General features: G+C 43.4%; 1 protein-coding gene across 5 annotated transcripts in view; it reads right to left on the minus strand.

The window, feature by feature from the left end:
* EPHA4 (EPH receptor A4) overlaps positions 1-21,997 on the minus strand; it is a 217,328-nt gene that overhangs the window by 109,259 nt on the left and 86,072 nt on the right. The window lies entirely within an intron of this gene.

Raw genomic sequence — 21,997 nt, forward strand, 5'->3', positions numbered from 1 at the left:
TGTGAGCTTCCCTCCCCGCTTTAACTCTTGTCTGGCTCTTTGCTATGGAATTCTGGGAGTTGTTTGCTTGCTTTTCTGTGGTGCTCCAAACAGAGGAGCTTTTGTGGGTTCCCTCCTGGAGGGAAGGAGGAGAAGGTCCTGGGCATCCCTGCCTCCTGCATTGTGACAGCACAGGAGCCCCACTGGACATGACACTAGAGACCCCCGGAGAAGCAGCCAGACCCTCTCCCTCTTGCTCTCTGCTCTGGTCTCTTCTTTCCCTCTCTTTCCCTGCTTTCCTCTTCTCTTCCTTGTCCCACCTTTCCTCCCTTTTTCCTCCCTTCCCTCCCTCCTTCTTTCCCCCCTCACACACACACACCTTCCCTCACTGCAGTCGCTCGCCTGCCTGCCTCCCTCCCTGCCTGTCATTCTTTCAGCCAATCAGGAGACGGAGGAATGAGGGAATGGATTTGAGAACGGATAAGAATACCGCACACACTTCTCTTGGAACGTTTTCATCACGTTTCAGCTCTCTGGGAACACATTCATATCTGTACTCTCCTGGAACACATTTGGAACACATTTAAACGTTCTGAGAACCCGATTGGAACACATACGTGCGGTATACTCAAATGTGTTCCGTTCTCATCACGTGATGAGAACGTTCTCAGAACCCAGTGCGATAATCTTCTCTGTTTAGTAAACAACAGACTGGAAGAAAGAGAAAGTGCTTACACTCAGATATTTCCAAGAACATTAAGATCCTGACACTTTGGGACATGGAACAGCTACATATTTTCTATCACATTCACCTGCCTTCTCACCTAGTGGCTGTAACATATCATGACATAAACCATTTTACTTTAATTTTGAGTTTTTGAAATATGGTCTATTTAATAAACCCACCCACCCCAGCATCCATACCAAAAGACAAACACTTATAGAAAAAATGGCCTGGAATCTTGGATGTATAATAATGTTGAAAACTAATACTAAGTCTAGGGCAAGGTTGTGTAGGCCTCCATTTGCTTTCTCAGATACGTTTCATATCATAATATGTGTTGCCCCTAAGATGCCACAAGGTTCTTTGGCACCTTTCTCATTACTGTTTCCTCCCTTTGCAGTCACCTCACAAAAGGCATTTTCCTTTCTGAATTCACAGTCAGATTTAGAGATTACAAATTCATACAACCAAGCATCCTAGTATAGTGATTTAAGCTACAATATATGTTCATATTTCTCAACAGTCACAGGGAATGCCTGAATCAACACAGAAGTTTTCTCCCATTTCTAACTTGAAGCTTGCTCCGATTTGGGTCCGCATCAGCTCACAAAAGTTTTTTTCCCCTTGCCATAAATGTGTATATGTTTTCACATGCATTTTTCTAAAACCACATATTTTAGTATATATCTCTGTAATGCACACTTTGTTTTCCCATTGACAAAAATGTGTCCACCTCCATTATTCAAAAGTAAGTATTTCTTCCATGCAATTTTCCAAATACATTTTGGTGCAGGAATCAGCCTGCAAACTCATAACTTTGTGGATTTCCATTTGCAAATTGTATTTGGAACCACAGTCACTTCCAGGGACTGTAATTGGTTAAAACCATAGAAATTTATGAAACCAATGAATTTATCTCCCAAGTCACAGCATAGACAAATTTAGACACTAAATTGTAAAGCCATCCTTTCTAACTTCCAGTGGAAAATTCTTGGTATTTAAGATGTTACATACTGAATAAAATGCAGATTTTGTAATTTAAAATCACTCTACTTGGTATTCTTTTAAGGATTTGAACAGTAAGCAAATAAATCAATCAGCCTATATATTCAAATATAAAAGAGAATATTGAAGATGTAAGATGGCCAAAAGAAATGAACCTTTGCTGAAAATGTCAAATATCTTGATTACTGGTCATCTGTGCCTTCACCTATGAGATTTTACTTACAATCAAGCACATTAAGCAGGTAAAGCTTCTCCTTGATATATAGACACTGCTAGAAAAGTGAAACCAGCTTCTGTGTGAGGCTGGTTTAAAGACAAAAGAGATGGCCAAGGCTTTAAAATCAATAGTGACAAGCTAGTCAAATATACCAACAGTTGATTTGTTCTGGGTGCCAATCCTCATGTAGCCAAAATGATAAGCAACCACATGCAAAAGAGAGATATCAAAAGCTTGGTGAAACTGGAAGCCTTACAGAAGTGCAGTCAATGTGAAGGAGGAGGAGGAGATAGAGAAGAAAGGGAAGAGGAGGAGGAGGAAGACTTCAAGGAGCCCAAGGTTTGATTCCCCACTCAGCCATGAAACCACTGTGTGACCTTGGGCAAGTCACACACCCTCAGCCTCAGGGGAAGACAATAGCAAACCTCCTCTGAACAAATCTTTCCAAGAAAACCCTATGATAGGTTCACCTTTGTAGTTTTGTGAAGCCTTCTCTAGCAGAAAGCTCTGGTCCCAAAACAGAGTACAAACCCCAGGATCCCATAGCATTGAGCCACGGCAGTTAAAATAGTGTCAACCCGGATTATTTCTGTAGTGCAGATGCAGCCGCTGTCTCATCCTCAGAGGAGGACAAAAGCAAATCTCCTCTGAACAAATCTTGCCAGAAAAAAATCGTGTGATAGGTTCATCTTAAGGTCTCTATTTATTGTAAATGACTTGAAATCACAGAACAACAGGAACAACAGCAACAACAAGGAAAATAGCTCAATAACAATCAGTGTGGCAATGCTGGACAAGCAAAATCAAAAGTTAAGGGCGGGGTTACTGAACAGAGCAGCTGAAAACTTTGACTTCACACTGCGATATTTTGTTATGTTGTACCACTTGCAATACAATAATGGCTGTCTCAAACACTGACAGCATTTACACTGCAGAATCAATGCAGTTTGACACCATTTTAACTGCCATGGCTTAATGCTTAATGCTATGCAATTCTGAAATTTGCAACGAACTACAAATCCCAGGATTCCACAGGAGGGAGTCATAACAAATATGGCAGTGCAAACTGCATTAATTTTGCAGTGTGGCAACAGCCACTGAGTAAATGAAATTTCACGGAATTAACAGAAAATGCACAGATTTTAAACCAATGTTACTGAACCCAATTTTTCTGTATATCTGCTTAGAGCACTGATGGTGAACCTTTTAGAGACTGTGAGTACCCAAACACAGTGGTGTTCCCACACCAGGTGTCACTCAGCTCTGGGGAGGAGCTTCTGCGGGGAGGGATTTCCAGGGGAAAACCCCAAGGCATACTATCTCAGCCTCAGGCTAGCAATAACAACCCCCCCCCCCGATGAAACTTGCCAATGAAGCTCCATAATAGTATCACCTTAGGGTTGCCACAGGTTGGAAATGACTTGAAGGCACTACACACGCAAGTCACACTCTCTCAGCCTCAGAGGATGGCAATGGAAGTCCCTCTCTAACAAAGCTTGTCCAATGATAGTTTCACCTTAGGGTTGCCAGAAACTGGCACTCAAAAGGGAGGCAGGGTGCTCTGGGCCCATAAGTTGGAAATGACTTGGAGGCACACAACAACAGGCATAATAAAGCCCAGAAGGCACAACACAATAACAAGAACAAAAAAAAATCAGCTGTTTGAGTATGCGATTCTGGAGACCAGGACTCAATCCCAGCTTGCCCATGAAACCCACTGGGAGACCTTGGGCAAGTCACACTCTCTCAGCCTCAAATGAAGGCAATGGCAAACATCCTCTGAAGAAATTTTGCCATGAAAACCCCATGCATGGCCTCACTACACCTCACAAAACTACAGTTCCCAGAATCCCATAGAATAGCAAGGGGCTTCCGGCCAGAAGGGATGGGGTTTCCAGACAGAAGGTGTTGGGTGATGTACCACTCCTCCTTGTTGCAGCTCGGTTGTCCATGGGAGAACCAAGTCACAAGGAGCCGGAACAAGCATGTGCACCCCGCCTCTGCCTCTACTTGTTGTGGCCACTGTGTGCCCTCAGAGATAGCTCTGCATGCCAGAGAGGGCAGGTGTTCCACAGGTTCACCACCATGGTCTTAATTTCAAGTAAAAAATATAATTTGTTGTTTAAAAAAATGTCAGCTTCAGAATTAGTGTATGCTTGGAGGGGAAACCTCCCATTTTCTATCATGGTTCCTATGTTCTACTGATTTCTGTGCATCAAGTGATCTCAAAATCATACAATACTATATCAGTTGACAAAAAACTATATGGATGTAGAACAAAGAAGCAGCAAAATTCTCTATTTCTGAATAAAAACTATGGGAAAAGCAGCTTGAAAATAACCCATTCTTTGTATATTAACAATTACTTCCATATAGAATTTCACGGAGTACTTACATAAATCAATTATAGTTTTGTCCACATTTTTGGAGAACACAGACTGTAAACACAATTTCATGAGGCTTTAAGCAGGCTACACTGATCATTGGTATATTTTCCGACATGAAACATATGAAAGATTAATACATCCAGATATATCTTGGCCTCTGACCTTGGAAACAAAGTAAGGACAGTGTTATTTTCAGCTACATTCCAATTTTTAGAACAGGCACATAGAACTGGTGGAATCCATGTTCAGTTTCCACTGCAGATTGCTCATCATTTCATTATGCTTCATTATGGTGATAACTGTCAGAAAGCATTAGAAGCTGGCGTTTTGAGTAATATGTCTGAAATGGTGATTTATAAACAATATAGTTTATAAAGGAAATACAGCAGTGGACTGAATTCAATTAGAAAGAGGCAAATGCAGAGACAATCTATGTGATGCTTGCTTCTTAGACCTCTTTTGATTTTATAATAATCTCAAGTAAAAATAAAATAAAATATAGGGGTTTTTTTTTACTAAAGAAACTGATATTGTGAATCTTCTAAAAATCTGATGTTGTAATCTTAAATTCCTCTTCTGAAATGCATCTTGGAAGAAGGTGTTTTCATGATAAAAAGGTTGTCGAAAGTTATCTTTACAGCTTTAATTTTATATATAATTGAAACTGTAAAGATAATATCCAGACACCTTGTATATTAAAACCATGCCAGAATGTCAATCGATCAGTTTTTCTTTGTATAGCCCAAGAGACTAAATAATTCAACATCATTTAAAGAGACAGATTTGCATCAGGCTTTCAGGCTGGACAGATAACACTAATTACTTTAACTCAGTTGAAAATATTAATAATCTTGATCAAATAAGTGTTTCATAAACAGTGCTAACAATCCAAACTATGGGGAGGTGGAGGAACAGAGAAAGAGAGACACACAGAGAGAAAAATGGAAGGCTGTATTCTTCTAAGTGGCATATTATAACATTTTTAAAAATCAGATATTTTAGTTGATTTTTAAACATGGTTTTTAAATGACATATCAGTTTTGGAATGCTGTTTTACAATTGTTTTATTATAGATGATGAAGAGCAAGAGCAAGTTCATCTATTAATCAGTAACAGATCACATTTAAAAGATCACTTTTGAGGGTGAACAGCATTACATATGAAATAATGGAGATAACCTAGATATGAATGAAAATGCCCTTTTCAAAACTGATTCAAACAGATGCTATTCACATTGACAGAATCTGCAAATATATACATGCCACTTCATGAAAATGCTGTTTTGAAAGTTGAATAAAACAGATGCTATTCTCACTGACAGAATGTGCCCAGTATTGCTTTAGAAATAAGTAGAAATGTCATCTTTCGGCCGTTGAGGGAGAGAGCAGGCCGGCCCAGCGTCATCAGGGGCTGGCCTGAAGACAGAGTGCCCTCCCCTACAATAACTGTCATCTTTCGGGCCGTTGAGGGAGAGAGCAGGCTGGCCCAGCTCATCAGGGGCTGGCCTGAAGACAGAGTGCCCCCCTACTAACTGTCATCTCGGCCGTTAGGAGAGAGCAGGCCGGCCAGCGTCATCAGGCCTGGCCTGAAGACTGAGTGCCCTCCCTCCATAACTGTCATCTTTCGGCCTTGAGGGAGAGAGCAGCCGGCCCAGCGTCATCAGGGGCTGGCCTGAAGACTGAGTGCCCTCCCTCCATAACTGTCACTTCGGCCGTTGAGGGAGAAGAGCAGGCCGGCCCAGCGTCATCAGGGGCTGGCCTGAAGACAGAGTGCCCTCCCTAAATAACGTCATCTTCGGCCGTTGAGGGAAGAGAGCAGGCTGGCCCAGCGCATCAGGGGCTGGCCTGAAGACTGAGTGCCCTCCCTCCATAACTGTCATCTTTCGGCCGTTGAGGGAGAGAGCAGGCCGGCCCAGCGTCATCAGGGGCTGGCCTGAAGACAGAGTGCCCTCTCTAAATCTGTCATCTTTCGGCCGTTGAGGGAGAGAGCAGTGCCGGCCCAGCGTCATCAGGGGCTGGCCTGAAGACTGGTTGCCCCACTACTAATGTCATCTTCGGCCGTTGAGGGAGAGAGCAGGCCGGCCCAGCGTCATCAGGGGCTGGCTGAAGACGAGTGCCCCCCTACAATAACTGTCATCTTTGCGCCGTTGAGAGAGAGCAGGCCGGCCCAGCGTCATCAGGGCTGGCCTGAAGACAGAGTGCCCTCCCTACATAACTGTCATCTTTCGGCCGTTGAGGGAGAGAGCAGGCTGGCCCAGGTCATCAGGGCGGCCTGAAGACTGAGTGCCCTCCCCCATAACTGTCATCTTTCGGCGTTGAGGGAGAGAGCAGGCCGGCCCAGCGTCATCAGGGGCTGGCCTGAAGACAGAGTGCCCTCTCTACATAACTGTCATCTTTCGGCCGTTGAGGGAGAGAGCAGGCCGGCCCAGCGTGCATCAGGGGCTGGCCTGAGACTGAGTGCCCTCCCTACATAACTGTCATCTTCGGGCCGTTGAGGGAGAGAGCAGGCCGGCCCAGCGTCATCAGGGGCTGGCCTGAAGAAGAGCGCCTCCCTCCATAACTGTCATCTTTCGGCCGTTGAGGGAGAAAGCGGCCGGCCCAGCGTCATTCAGGGACTGGACTGAAGACTGAGTGCCCTCCCTCCTTAACTGTCATCTTTCGGCCATTGAGGGAGAGAGCAGTCGGCCCAGCGTCATCAGGGGCTGGCCTGAAGACAGAGTGCCCTCCCTACATAACTGTCATCTTCGGCCGTTTGGGGAGAGAGCAGGCCGGCCCAGCGTATCAGGGGCTGGATCTGAAGGGCTGAGTGCCCTCCTCCTTAACTGTCATCTTTCGGCCGTTGAGGGAGAGCGCAGGCCGGCCCAGGAGTCATCAGGGGCTGGCCTGAAGACAGAGTGCCCCCTACATAACTGTCATCTTTCGGCCGTTGAGGGAGAGAGCAGGCCGGCCAGCGTCATTCAGGGGCTGGCCTGAAGACAGAGTGCCCTCCCTCCATAACTGTCATCTTTCGGCATTGAGGGAGAGAGCAGGCCGGCCCAGCGTCACAGGGCTGGCCTGAAGACAGAGTGCCCTCCCTCCATACTGTATCTTTCGGCCGTGAGGGAGAGAGCAGGCCGGCCCAGCGCATCAGGGGGGCTGGCCTGAAGACAGAGTGCCCTCCCTCCATAACTGTCATCTTTTGGCCGTTGAGGGAGAGAGCAGGCCGGCCCAGCGTCATCAGGGGCTGGCCTGAAGATACAGTGTATCTTAATTGTAGATTTTTCTTGTACTGTTATATAATTTTCTTGTACACCGCTATGATCTATTTGGAATAGCGGTTTATAAATAAAACATATTATTATTATTATTATAAACTATTATGTATTGTTCTTCAATACCTTACTTTATTCCTTTATTACATTCTTACCTCATCCTTCTTTTAAGGATCTTACGACAGTATGCATGACCCCATCTCACATTACATCCCAAGAATTCAAGGATTGGGCTAGAAGCCAAATAGACTCTCCAGATTACCTACCCATAATTTCAGCCCTTAATTTGATGAAATGAAATGATTCTGAAGTAAAATGCCTTCATAATGCATACTCATGTATGTTTGGGGATGGAAAAATTTTCAAAGATATTGGGAGAATGATTTAAAAAGCCATTTTTTTGTATCGAGAAACCTTGAGAAGAATCAGTATAACAATAATCTTCACAGTTCAGACTTTATTATGCACAACATTCACACATGGTGGTCTTGTATGGGGAAAAAAGCATTTTCTGTGCAGGAAGCAGCATTTTCTGCATGGAAATTAAAATTTAAGCACAGCAGTATTAATTCCTGCACAGAAAAAAGCTGAATTTTGAGATTTTTTTCTATAAAATTCAGATATTTGCATAGAAAATAGCATTTTCTGTTCAGAAAACAGCATTATCTGAATAGGAATTAATATTTCTATATTGAAAGATGATTTTCCATCCAGAAAATGCTATTTTATGCACAAAACAAGGACATGTAAATTTTGTGAAGAATAAACTTCAACTGTAGCTTTTTCCTTGCAGAAAACATTTTCTGCACAGGAATTAATATCTCAGTGTGGAAATATCATTTTCCATGCATAAAATGCTGTTTCCTGTGTAGAAAATCTTGTTTTCTGTGAAAACCACCACATGCAAATTTTGCATGAAACTTCCTAATTGTGAATAGCTTTTGAAATCTACATGGTTTTTGAAGTCTTTTTTGCACTGGGGAAAAACTTGCTGAAATTAGTCATTGCTACCTTTGTGAAGACACTTAATGAAGAATTACATCCTTATGCTTATGATAAATAAAGATGCCATCTCCATATCTTAGCATACACCTGACATGGTCACTATGCTAGAAAATGGCCAAGGATGCAGTTCACAATGTGTGGATTCATCAAAGCTTGCAGCCTGGCATATCTAGAATGCCAAGGAAAGAGTTGTACCTGAGAGAAAGACCTCTCTTGATAGTGATAGCAGAGTAAATATTTTATCTGATGCAAAAGAAAAAAAAGTTGTTACTTGCCTTCAAATCAGCCCTAACCTATGGTCAGCCCCATGGGTGAGACATCACCAAGAACCTCTATCCTCCACTGCTCTGCTTAGGTCCTGGAGACTTAGGGACATGATCTCTGTGATTGAGTCCAGTCATCTGGCAAGTGGTCTTCCTCTCCTTTTACTACCTTCAACCTTTCCCAGCATTATTGTCGTTTCTAATAAGTCATACTGTCTGATGATGTGGACAAAGTATGTCAGCCTCAGTTTTGTCATCTTGGCTCCCAAGGAGAGTTCAGTCTTATATATTTTATATATAATTTTAAAATATAATCAGGAAATAATCATCATATCCTTTCCCATCACAAATGATCATTCATTAATCACCATCATCTACAACCATTATCTTTACTTTCATTCTTCCTATTATTCTTTATCTTAACACCAATAAGCCTTCCTTCCTTCCTAATTTTTCTCTTTCCTATGTCTTTCCCACATCTATATTTCCTCCATTGTCATACTCTTCCCTACCTATTCCTCACTTTCCTCTCCCACTTCTTTAAGGGAGAGTTGAGTCTTGATCTATTTTATCATCCATCAATCTAACAAAAGTCAGGGCAGGTGATTGCTGAGGGGAAAAAAGGTGCCAAAAGCTCCCAGGAAAATGACTGGCCAATGAGATGGAATTTGTGCTGAGGAGGCCCCCCTTATTTATTAGTGATAGGGTTAGGGTTGAAGGGAATAATTTTTTCAGGACATGAATCAGTCTATAGCAGTCTTTCCTGACATTTTTAGCAGGAGGAGCTTTTGACAATTTCCAGTTGTCACAAAGCCCCTGCATAAAAAGTATTATAGCTAAAGTTTTTTAAAAAAACAAACAAACAAACAATCTCTCGTGGAACAACTAGCAACCTATCTTGGAACTCTAGAATTCCAAGGAACCTTGGTCTATAGGCTGAGGGCATTGCCTACTTAGTTTTCATTATTACCATGCAGCTTTTATTGTAAACAGCCAACCCAAATCCCCTCCTATTTCACCATCACTTTGTCTCCAGTAAGGATTGTCAGTGCCTTTTTGCACACTCTTCATTGGGAGCTGCCAATGCTATCAAATCACCAGGCACAACATTCAGGTTTGTGCACTGTACACGCAAAAAACTAAAATGCCACTGTCTGGTCTTTTACTTAGATTAAGCAGTAAACATAAAATCTGAGCAACTGGTTGAAAAAGAAAAAACAATGATGATCTAACTGGTCCCGTAAGATTTCACATGTTTTTAAGACCAATACTCTTGAGCCAAGGTTGTGATTCTGCGGATGTTAGCAATTTATAGTTGTGTGCAGTGCATTTTCTAAGCAATGCATAAAAATTAAGCAAGCAGTTTTCATAATTTGTCCTGGGGATTATATAAGAAGGGGGGTTGCTTTCTAGTTTCCTTCCCTCCAGTGTGAAATTCAGGCAAATAGAAAGCTATTAAAGTCTACCTTTTCTGGCCTGGAGAGTTAAGATGTAGAACCAAAGAAAGTAGCTATTAAAGTAGTTAAAGGAACTGCTACCCAAGGAACAATGATGTACAATAGTGGAAACTTTTGAATGTCTAACAATTAAAATAAATAATTAGCAACAATAATACCTTCCTCCCCTTTCAGACAAAACTGAAGGGGGAGTAATTTTCTGTTCATTCCAGGTGTTTTCCTCTAAATTACCCAATATTACTTTTTTTCACCTGGCCTAATAGTGAACGGAAACCTGATTTTACAAGCCAATGGAGCAGAGTGTATGTTTTTGCTAGAAGAATAGGTCTCAGATTCTGTTTTATTTCTTCATTAGAAGGCCGTCACACTGAGCGATTACTAAATGCTAGGCTGAATGAGACTACTGGGGTTAAAGACAGCATAATGAACAAAGAGGGTGCTTGATTATTATACTTGTCAGCACAAGGAAATTGGGCTTATCCCCTGATTTAACCAACTGCTAAGAACTGATATAAGTGTGAAAGACTCTCTGTTGTGTTCTTCTTCATCTCCCATTTGTCAAAAAATTTAAGCAGACCAAGAAGTCCCTCTGAAATTATTCTTTAAATACATTGTCTTCACCTCCATCTCTGCCTCCACCCTATAATATTTTTGAAATGCTAGTCTTGACTTTTACATTGTATTTTTACTTTCATTCTGCTGAAGTGTGATGCTTGTCTGATACTGTGGCAAACTTGTCCCAGTTCAATATTTAAAAGTCTCTGTATTTAAAAAAAAATATTCAGAGAAACACAGTTCTATAGGTGGAAGACCTTCAGTCTTGGTGGTCCCATATATTTTTTAAATATATATATACAGCAACAAAAACCCATTAAGTGGATATTGTGTATCCCAGAATGTCTCTGTGGGTTACTTCTAACTTGACTGTAGACCAAAACTGTGGCCTGTTATCAGCTCTGTATGATATAATGGGTGGAGGCTAGACTAGTAGAATTTCCCAGTATTGCAACAAACAAAAAGACCTGAATATAATATTCACTGTCTCCCTATTATCACAGGGTCTTTTCAAGTATCCACATGAATGTTAGACAAGAAGATTACAGTATGTCTGTACGTGCATTTGTAATATATAGAAAACTGCCAAATGTTTGGGTAGCCTAAATGATTCAGAGTGGGCCCTCCTTATACGCGGATCTGCCATACGTGGATTTGAGCATCCACGGATGGCAAACCCATATTGTTCCCAATGACGGCACGCCTGCACACCCCCATGTCGTCATTGGGGACAAAAGTCCCTCCCTCCCTCCCTCCCTCCCTCTTTCCCTTCTCTGCTTACCTTATGCTGCCTCTGCCGCGGGAAAAGCTGGGTGGTGGTGTTGGAGGCCTTAAAGTCAGACCTCTGGCACTGCTGCTCTGCCTCCTCATTGCTGCCATCGCCACTGTGGAAGGGCCAGGTGGCAACCTGGAGGCCAAGCCTCAGCCTCCTCGCTACCGACGCCACCGCCACAGAAGTGGCAAGGATGCCGAGGCTCGGCTTCCAGCACTTCCACCCAGCCCTTCCATGGTGGCGGCAGCGAGGAGGCTGAAGCTTGGCCTCGAACCCCACCTAGCCCTTCCCACAGCGGCAGCAGGAGGCTGGGTGGCAGTGCTGGAGGCCTTGAAGGCCTTTCCCACAGCGGCATTGAGGAGGCCGAGGCGTGGCCTCCAACACCACCCAGCTGCCACCGCGGAAAAACCAGGTGGTGTTGGAGGCCTTCAAGGCCTCCAGCACCGTCACCTGGCCTTCTCGCTGCCTCGGCCTCCTCACCCCTGCTGCCACAGAAGGGCCGGGTGGCAGTGGTGGAGGCCAAGGCGGGAAAGTGCTGGAGGCCGAGGCGGCGCTTGTGTGGTGGCAGCGGTGAGGTATCAGAGCAGCAGAACCAGAGGCTTGGCTTCAAGGCCTCCAACCCCACCACCTGGCCTTTCCTACGGCAGCGGCAGCATAAGGTCAGCAGGGATGGAAGGGAGGGAGGAAGAAAGGGAGGGAGGAGAGGAAGGAAGAAGGGAGGGAAAGAGGGGAGGCGAGGGACTTTTGTCCCCAATGCCAGCGTGGATATGTGCACGCATGCCGTCATTGGGAACAATGGGACACAAGCATATGTAGATTTTGGTATGAGCGGGGGGGGGGGGCTGGAATGGATCCCCCGCATATACTGAGGACCTACTGTACTAAGAAGACCTGAATTCACTTAGCTTCTAAAATCACATGACAGAGGGTGTGTTCAGTGAATGACGTTCAGGGTGATATGTGATGGTGATGGTGATGGTGATGGTGATGATGATGATGATGATGATGATGATGATGATGATGTATCATCTTCATCAGCAGCAGCATGATATTTATGTATATTCCACTTTGCCTGGCAGGGCGGCGCCACAATAAGACATGAGCCATATGTGGAGGAAAGGCCACAACTTTATTCACGCAAAACCAGCAGCCAAAAGGTAGGGTTGGCCAAAAGCATGAGGTCTGGATCATCGTACAACCCGCTGTTGTAAGATACTGGCCAGTCATATATCAGCAAGATATTGGGATGAGCTAGGGGCTGATGGAATGCCCTCTCATATCCATGCAACCTAGTGATTGCATTCAAATTAAATCCTCTAGTCACCAAAAAGCGGTGTCACATTATGGCCTCCGCAATGGCCACAATGCATGTCCTCATTGCTCCCGTGTCCCATAGGGACTCCAGATACAGTGCTATGCAACCATATAGACCATGACCACCAGATCCAGACCCTCTGCTGCCGCCCCAAAGTTGTGACAAACACCAACACCCTGGCGGAGGGGGCGAGTGGGAGAGCCAAGCAGCAAATGGTACTGTGCACTGGGCAACTGGGCCTAAATAGGCCATGCCCAGCGGGTTGCTGGGAAGGGAGTCGCCCCACCCCCAGAGCAGCCGAACCAATCGGTCGCCCTGGAGGACCAAGGCAACCATTGAGAGGGACTATCCGCCCCCTAGAGCGGCCTTTCAGAGGCGGAAGTACCTCCCTTTCCCTCCCCAGCAACCAGTCGCCAGCAAGCGCGCCCCAGCAAAGCATGCTGGGGTGCTCCACCGAGCCTGCGTCGCCGCTCCGGCGGCAACACGGCCTGCCCACTCAGTCGGGCGGCCGTTTTTTTTCCTAGTCCAGGACCTAGTGTTTAATACGGCTTTAACATTTGGAACATATCAAAATTAGAAATGTAATTCATGGTCTACAGGGACTTGTTGCGAAAACAAAACCACAACCAGACCTATATTCCCAAACTTTCAAAAATCAAAATATTTTGCAGTTATTACATTCCTAAACAATCACCACAGGACATGTTATGATTTGAGATGTTCTTGAGAAAATATTTTTATCTTTGGTACAATTGATTCTTTCAAAAGATGTCATATATGACCACTAAAACTCTACTTCATAGATTTGTCCTTTTTTCTGACTTAGTTTTCTCCAGTTTTTCACCATATTTCATTGGTTTTTGGCTCTTGTGACAAGTCAGCGTACACTACACTGAAGAATACATAGCTTTCAGAATATGGGGCTCTTGATCACTGTGAATGGAAATTAGATGTTCAGTGTCCCTTTTTTAATTAAAAAAAAAAAAAAAAAGAATTGCCCTGGCCTCTGAAATGCAATGCCCATCAGAAGTGAGGAAGTTTACCCGTATATGTTTCCAAAGAGAAGCAGAGAAACAATTTGAAACAACACTTCCAATTTCAATTAAGAGAAAAAGAGTGGAGGAATGAATAAAAATACTTTGGCTTAACGGAGGAGTTAGCTGAAGCTAAAGCAAGCTAAGCCAACAACCTGCAAGAAGGGATGGGCACAAAAAGATTCCTTTTCCAATTTGCAGACACTAAAAAGTTGGTGGGAAAACACATAACCTAAAATTGTGACCAACACCTTTTTTTAATCTTAGGAATGTATTAAATTGGTTAGCATAATGGGATTCAGAATACATATTGTTCTCTTCTTTTCTTGCTCTCCCCACCCAACACATTAACTAAGCACCAGAGACAGACAGCAAGATTCTCATCAGTGACTATCAGCAGACAGTCTTTACAAAGAGAGGCAACAAAAGCCAGAGCCTGACACAAAAAATGTTTGCCACCCATGCACTAATGGCCCATACAGACTGACACTGTCACATCCAATCAGGACATGAAAATAGCTGTACTCTCGTTGGTCATCTGACTAGTCAAAACAGATTTGGTCAACAGAATGCTCAAATATTTGTTTTTAAAAAATGGGCCTGTAAATTTAAAGATATTATAAAGATGCTTTAAATAAGTGAAAAATTTAATGATTGTTCTAATGTGCTTTAATGGTAAAAGTATCGGATTAATTTTTAAAAAATGTTTTGAATAATTATGATCCTTAATGATGTTGGGCGAATTCTGGGCACCACAATTCAAAAAGGACATGGAGAAACTGGAGCGTGTCCAGAGGAGGGCGACTAAAATGGTGAAAGGTCTGGAAACCTTGCCCTATGAGGAACGATTCAGGGAGCTGTGGATGTTTAGCCTGGAGAAGAGAAGGTTAAGAGGTGATATGATAGCCCTGTTTAAATATTTGAAAGGATGTCATATTGAGGAGGGAGCTGACTTGTTTTCTGCTGCTCCAGAGAACAGGACCCGGAACAATGGATGCAAGCTACAGGAAAAGAGATTCCACCTCAGCATTAGGAAGAACTTCCTGACAGTAAGGGCTGTTCGACAGTGGAACACACTCCCTCGGAGTGTAGTGGAATCTCCCTCCTTGGAGGTCTTTAAACAGAGTATGGATGGCCATCTGTTGGGGATGCTTTGATTTGGATTTCCTGCATGGCAGGGGGTTGGACTGGATGGCCCGTGCAGTCTCTTCCAACTCTATGATTCTATGAGGTTTCTACCAATATGAATGGAAAACAGAAGTAATAGTGTGGTTCATGACTTAAACCAGCCCCCCACCACCACCAAAAAAAATCAGAATTGGCCAATACCATTGTTAGGATCACTATAGTTTCACAACAGCATGAATGATGAACTGAAGAGCTCTTCTGTTTGGCTTTGGAAATAGAACAATGAAGCCCAATTATGGGGCTTTTTAAAAAATGAAACTAAAATAGAAATAAAGCAAAGTAAAACGGTTGGAAAGAAGAAGGTATAAATAATCAGCTTTTCAAAATCTCTGTTTCAAGTAGGCTGCAGGGCAATTTTCCAAAACAGTCAGCATAACTTGCTTGGTTGCTGCAGCAAACAAGATGGTGTCATGGGCAGGAACACTTGTTTGGAGAGAACACCCGCAATTACAGCAAGTGGCCAGCAAGAGAAGCCTTATTATGCAGATAGATTTGCCCCAAGTGCTGTTGAGCTAAAGTTTTTGGTAACACAATAATTTAAGCAGGCAGCATACTGCCAGCTGCCCACTGACATTCCTGGCTTCATGAAATATTTGAAATCTTCAGTTATAGGTGGTCAACAGACAATATTTGGAATCTTGGTGCAAATAAAAATACTGAGTCATTTCAGATACCTTTGTTATTGTTTCAGTGGTGACAATGGCAGTAAGTGAAGAGGGTTTCTTCCCATCCCCTCCCCACATCTCCCTCTTTTAATGCCTGTCATGCTTCTATGGCTGCATGCCAAGATTTGTTGAGAATTATAGCTTCACAGATGCTACTGATATGGGCCCATAATGTTGGTAAGGCATTTCCTAGCCTTCCTTGCATCAGACACACATCCCTCAAGACATATTGGGGGGCAAGGAAGGGGAGACGCCTTCCTCTGTGACATCAAAAAATTAAATGAGTTTGGAGTTGTATCTGGGTTATGAGTGCAAGGCAGAAGGGTGGAAACAAAGATGAAGAAAAAGCCTAAACTTCATTCCAGCTGTAATATATGTGCCTTAGAATCATAGAATCATAGAATAATAGAGTTGGAAGAGACCGCAAGGGCCATCCAGTACAACCCCCTGCCATGCAGGAATCCAAATCAAATCATCTTCAACAGATGGCCATCTAGCCTCTGTTTAAAGACCTCCAAGGAAGGAGACTCCACTACACTCCGAGGGAGTTTGTTCCACTGTCGGACAGCTCTTACTGTCAGGAAGTTCTTCCTAATGTTGAGGTGGAATCTCTTTTCTTGTAGCTTGCATCCATTGCTCCGGGTTCTAGTCTCTGGAGCAAGTGAAAACAAGTCAGCTCCCTCCTCAGTATGGCATCCCTTCAAGTATTTAAATAGGGCTATCGTATCACCTCTTAACCTTCTCTTCTCCAAGCTAAACATCCCCAGCTCCTTAAGTCGTTCCTCATAGGACATGGTTTCTAGACCTATCACCATTTTACTTGCCCTCCTTTGGACACATTCCAGTTTTTCAACATCCTTTTTGAATTGTGGCACCCAGAACTGGACACAATATTCCAGGTGGGGCCTGACCAAAGCAGAATAGAGTGGCATTATTACTTCCCTTGATCTAGATACCATACTCTTACCGATGCAGCCTAAAATTGCATTGGCCTTTTTAGCTGCCGCATCACACTGTTCACTCATGTTCAGCTTGTGGTCTACTTGGACTCCCAGATCCCTTTCACACGTAGTCTCATTCAGCCATGTGTCTCCCATCCTATATCTGTGCATTTTATTTTTCTGCCCTAAGTGCAGTACCTTGCATTTCTCCCTGTTGAAGTTCATTTTGTTAGCTGTGGCCCAACTTTCTAGTTTATTCAGGTCATCCTGAATGTTGATCCTGTCCTCTGGAGTGTTAGCTACTCCTCCTAATTTGGTGTCATCTGCAAATTTGATAAGAATGCTTCCAATTCTGTCATCCAAGTCGTTGATAAAGATGTTGAATAGCACTGGGCCCAGGACAGAACCCTGTGCGACCCCACTGGTCACTTCTCTCCAGGATGAAAAGGAGCCATTGTTGAGCACCCTTTGCATTCGGTCAGTCAACCAATTACAAATCCATGTAACAGTTGCCTTGTCTATCCCACATTTATAAGCTTGTTAACAAGAATGTCATGGGAAACTTTGTCAAAAGCCTTACTGAAATCAAGATATACGATATCCAAAGCATTCCCTCCATCTACCAAGCTAGTAATTTTATCAAAGACAGAGATTAGATTTGTCTGGCATGACGTCTTTACTTAGTTTGTAACTGTGTTCAAATAATATCAAAGTCCCCACTGAAAATGACAGCAGCCCTTTAACTCTAGTAATACCCTCAATCCTACTTTTGACTGTTTTACTTGCTTAACATCACAATGTTTTTATCCATTCCTCACTGCATCCCTGCAGTAATGACAAAGAGGAAGTATCCCATTAATTGATGTGGCTGCCTTGCTAAGGTATGCTCTGTTTTTCCTAAGTGCTAATTGTGAAAATATGCCGGGGGGCAACTTTATCAGCTTCATTCTGCTCTACAGAATTGCAGCATCAACACACTTGCTCTAGGTGGAGTGGCCCAAAGCCAATGAAACCATGACCCTTGTCACATAAGTATGTTCAGAGGACCATCCTTCTGGAGAGCCAGCATGCTGTAGTGGTTTGAGCACTGGAGTGCAACTCTGGAGGCCAGGGTTTGAATCAGCCATAGAAATCCATTGGGTAGCCTTGAGCAAGTTACACTTTCTCATCCTTAGAGGAAGGAAAAGGCAAACCCCCTCTGAAAAAATCTTGGCAATCTCAGTAATAGGATCTTACAAACCTTATTACTTGGGGGGGGGGGGGAATCCATAACAGAGCAGAAATTTCTGTTCTCTTCCTCATGCCTTCTGTAGCACTTCTGTTCTCTTCCAAGGGAGACAATAATGAAAGAGTGCCTTTTGCCAAATGGATTTTCCATTGTGGCAAAAGGCACATTTTTATGATCTTCTCCCTTGGCACAGTTTTCCTTGCTACTCCCCTTCTCCATTTTGGCTTTTCCCCCCTGATGTCATAAAGCTCTTAGGGTTGACATAAGTCACACATGACTTGCAAGCACACAACAACTATTCCTCCAACCTTATATTGATACAAGCTTTCTTGTGGAATTAAGATGTAAACCTCTCACTCACAAGAGACTATCACAGTGCAGCTACAGAATTTGCTCTATACCCTGAGATTGTATAGATTGCTGTAACTATAGGTTTTGGTCAAATTCAGAAGGAACTAAACATGTTGCTGTCAGGTAAAATACATGCATACCTCAGTTAACAAAGCCTCTGACAAGGAAACTTCTTTTACAAAGTTCTTTTTTTACCTCATCTGCCCTCCCTTTTCTTCTTGTCATCTATCTAACTGGAAGAGCAGCATTGGCATTCGCCAAAAAGAGTCCTTACAAAACACAAAGATTCAGTATCAGACTTCAGCAGCATATCTGCAGCTCTGCTTGAGCTGGGAAAGCCAAGGATTCTCTATCTAGCCAGTCCTACAGTAGCTGTTTATGACTGCCTAGAAGAGGCAAAGTAATCAGCAACAGTCTCCAGAAACCTTCAATGAACAGACATTTGGTACTGCGGAAGCTTTCTGTCTTACCAAAATCAGTGTCCACAGCACTGCTTGGAATTCAAGGAGTTCAAACCAAGGGTGGGGATACTCTATGATCAAAAAGAATTGGCATAAAAATTATGGAACACTCTCAAAGACATGGGAGTGCTATTACATTTGATCAGTCTGATGAGAAATCTGTACTTAGAACAAGTGGTTACCATAAGAACACAATATGAGGAAACAGAAGGGTTCCCAATTGACAAAGGATTCATTTTATCTCCCTACTTTTTCAACTTGTACACCAGGGGTAGGCAACCTTTTTGAGCCGGGGGCCGGGTTGCTGTCCCTCAGACAACTGGGGGGCCGAAGCCAAAAAATAAATAATTAAATAATTTTTTAAAAAATTAAATATATAAATAAACCAGGACAAATGTAGGACAAAATTTTCAAATGGAAGACACTTTTTTTAAAAAAATGGAGGACACACGAAAAAATTTGCTGATTTTTTAAAAAATGTTAATATAAATGCATGTTTCTGAGGCTTCTATAGACAATTGCCCCCCAAAGGCCCCGGCGGCAATCGGCGGCAGGACTGGGCTGGGGCCGGTCCCAAGGCCTCGCCGGGCCGCATCCGGCCTGCGGGCCGCAGGTTGCCTACCCCTGTTGTACACAGAAAAGATCATATGAAGAGCAGGTATAGACTCCAAAGAAGGAAGATTGGAGGAAGGAGTATCAACAATCCAAGATATGCAGATGGCACCATACTACTAGTGGAAAACATAATGGAGGTGAAACAATTACTTAGGAAGATATACACATTCAACCTACATAATTAGGGGATCTAAATAGTTAAAGATGTCCCATACCTTTGATCAAACATTGATCAAAATGGAGACTGCAGTCAAGAAATAAAAAGAAGACTAGAAATAGGAAGGGCAACCATGAAAGGATAAAATCCTAAAGTGTAAACATATACAACTGAGCACCAAAGTTAGAATGCCAAGAGGACGTAACTGGGGATGTCGTATTTTGGCCACTGTCATGGCCAGCCAAGAGCAGGTCTCGGAGGATGAGGAGGAGGATGGGGCTCCTCCAGAGCAAGAGGTAACTGAGGCTACACCAGGTGTTAATCCTGCTCTGCCAGAATCCAGCCCTGATCTCCCAGCCCCAGAGGAGGAGGCTCAGCCAGGTCCTAGTGCTGGTGGGATTCCTCTGGCGGTACAGCAGCCTAGTGGTGACTCTGGGGAGGAACCAAGCTTGAAGGTTCTCTCCTATAAACAACACAGGGCTGAAAGTGCTGACAGACGCAGATCCCAGAGAATTACTGAGAAGCAATTAGCAAACCAGCCTCAGGTGGCAAGGGAAAGAGTTTCTCTTACTTAATGAGCAGAGAGACACCAACTCAGTGCCAGAGTTTATTGCATGATCCTTTGGTGTGACTGCTGCCCGCACTGACTCCCTGTATCTTGACTCCTTGTTGCCTTGACTCTTGACTTTGGAACGGACTGGACTATTGCTACCTTCTGGCTGACCAGACCCTGGACTGGACTGACAATTGTGACCTCTGTTATCCTGACTTTGGCTTGGCTTTTGGTTTGCTTGTTCTCTCTCTCCCTGCAAGGTTTGTGGACTACTTCCAGCTTCATAGTTAATTGCCTTCCTTATTGGCGTGTGTCTGTGTGTGCTGGCCGCAGTCCAAGACAGCCACCTCACGAGAAGGCATCACTCACTAGAAAAGGCAATAATGCTAGGAAAGGTAGAAGATAGTAGAAAAGTGGAAGACTGCATACCAGATGACTAGACTCAATCAGGGAGGCCAGGAGCCTGAATCTCCAGAACCTAAGAAGAGCAGTGGAGTATAGGGGGATTGGAACTGTCTCATCCACAGGGTCACTATGAGTTGAGGTTGACTTGAGGGCAATTAACAACAACAACAATATAATTTTCCCCTCTTTTCATCATAGGAGAACTCAGACTTTTTCTCTTAACAACTTTTATATACCATTTCATATAATAAAATCTCATGGCAGTGAACACACTGTGCATTGCAGAGTTATAATTAAAATGTATATATAATATGATACAATTTTTTTAAAAAAAATCTGTATCAAAACAAGAATACAGAACACTTTCTCAGTCATTATAGGTCAAGGAAAACCAATGTAAACAAATACATGATCAGAAGGCATTTTAAACTTCACATAGTTTAGTCCTTTTTAGTGAAACAAAACTCCTACAGTTAGTAACACTAATCATCCTCACTAATGGTTGGATGCTGTATTAATAGGCACTTAGCAGCACAAATATGGTGTCAGTTTATTTATTCATTTTTCTTGCATTCTCAAACCACCCAGAAACTGAACTTGAGGGCCATGTAGCAATAATTGCATTCACTTCCTCCAACCTCTGTTCTAATCAATGGAACTCTGAGGCTGTTCAGACTACCACAAGGGGTGGCCTGCAACTGCCTCCAGCTGTGCCAGATCAAGGCTGCGGCAGCTCTGGGGGCAGTGTCAGGGTGTGGGTCATGTGGACGCCATGCCCCAACGCCATCCCCAGGCCTGCTTTTATGGCCGGTGTGCACAGCCCCTCAGATACCTAGTTCAATTTCTACAAACTTAAGTTGGTATTCTGACAACTAACTTACACATCAAAAACAACAAGGATTATATGATGAAACAACCACAACGTCCTGCAGCAGCTGATCTTGTGCTTGCCTCAGAAAGCGTTGTGATGGTGCTTTGTCACTTACCACAGCTTGATTTCTGATGCTGCACTTACAACGCCACAAACATTGCATTGAACAAGGCCCAGATGTCAAATTCTGGCAGCTTTTACCATGTAAGCAAGCATGTAAACATATTTGTGTGAATCAGCTCATTGATAAAGCCAGAACGAAACTTTGCCCATTAGAAATATTACACAAAAGGGGCGGGGAAACCTATTAAATGGTACCACAAATCAGTGTTACATGACTCAGGGCCAGAACAGAGAGGCCAAAATAAAGCTGCTTCGGGTCTCTGGAGGTATGCTGTTTAAATGATGTATGCATCTTAAGAAGCCAGAAGCCACGCCAAAGCCACGCTTTTGACATAGCTTCTGGCCTCTTAAGGTGTGTGTGCCATTTAAACAACATACCTCCAAAGTGATCCAAAGCACTTTTAATTTGGCCTGTCTGTTCAGGCTGTCAGTTTCCTTCAGAGCTACTTTGCTTCCATTTTCTATTATGTTAAGAT

This window comes from Sceloporus undulatus, chromosome 3, assembly GCF_019175285.1.
Source record: "Sceloporus undulatus isolate JIND9_A2432 ecotype Alabama chromosome 3, SceUnd_v1.1, whole genome shotgun sequence".
In the NCBI taxonomy this organism is placed as follows: Eukaryota; Metazoa; Chordata; class Lepidosauria; order Squamata; family Phrynosomatidae; genus Sceloporus; species Sceloporus undulatus.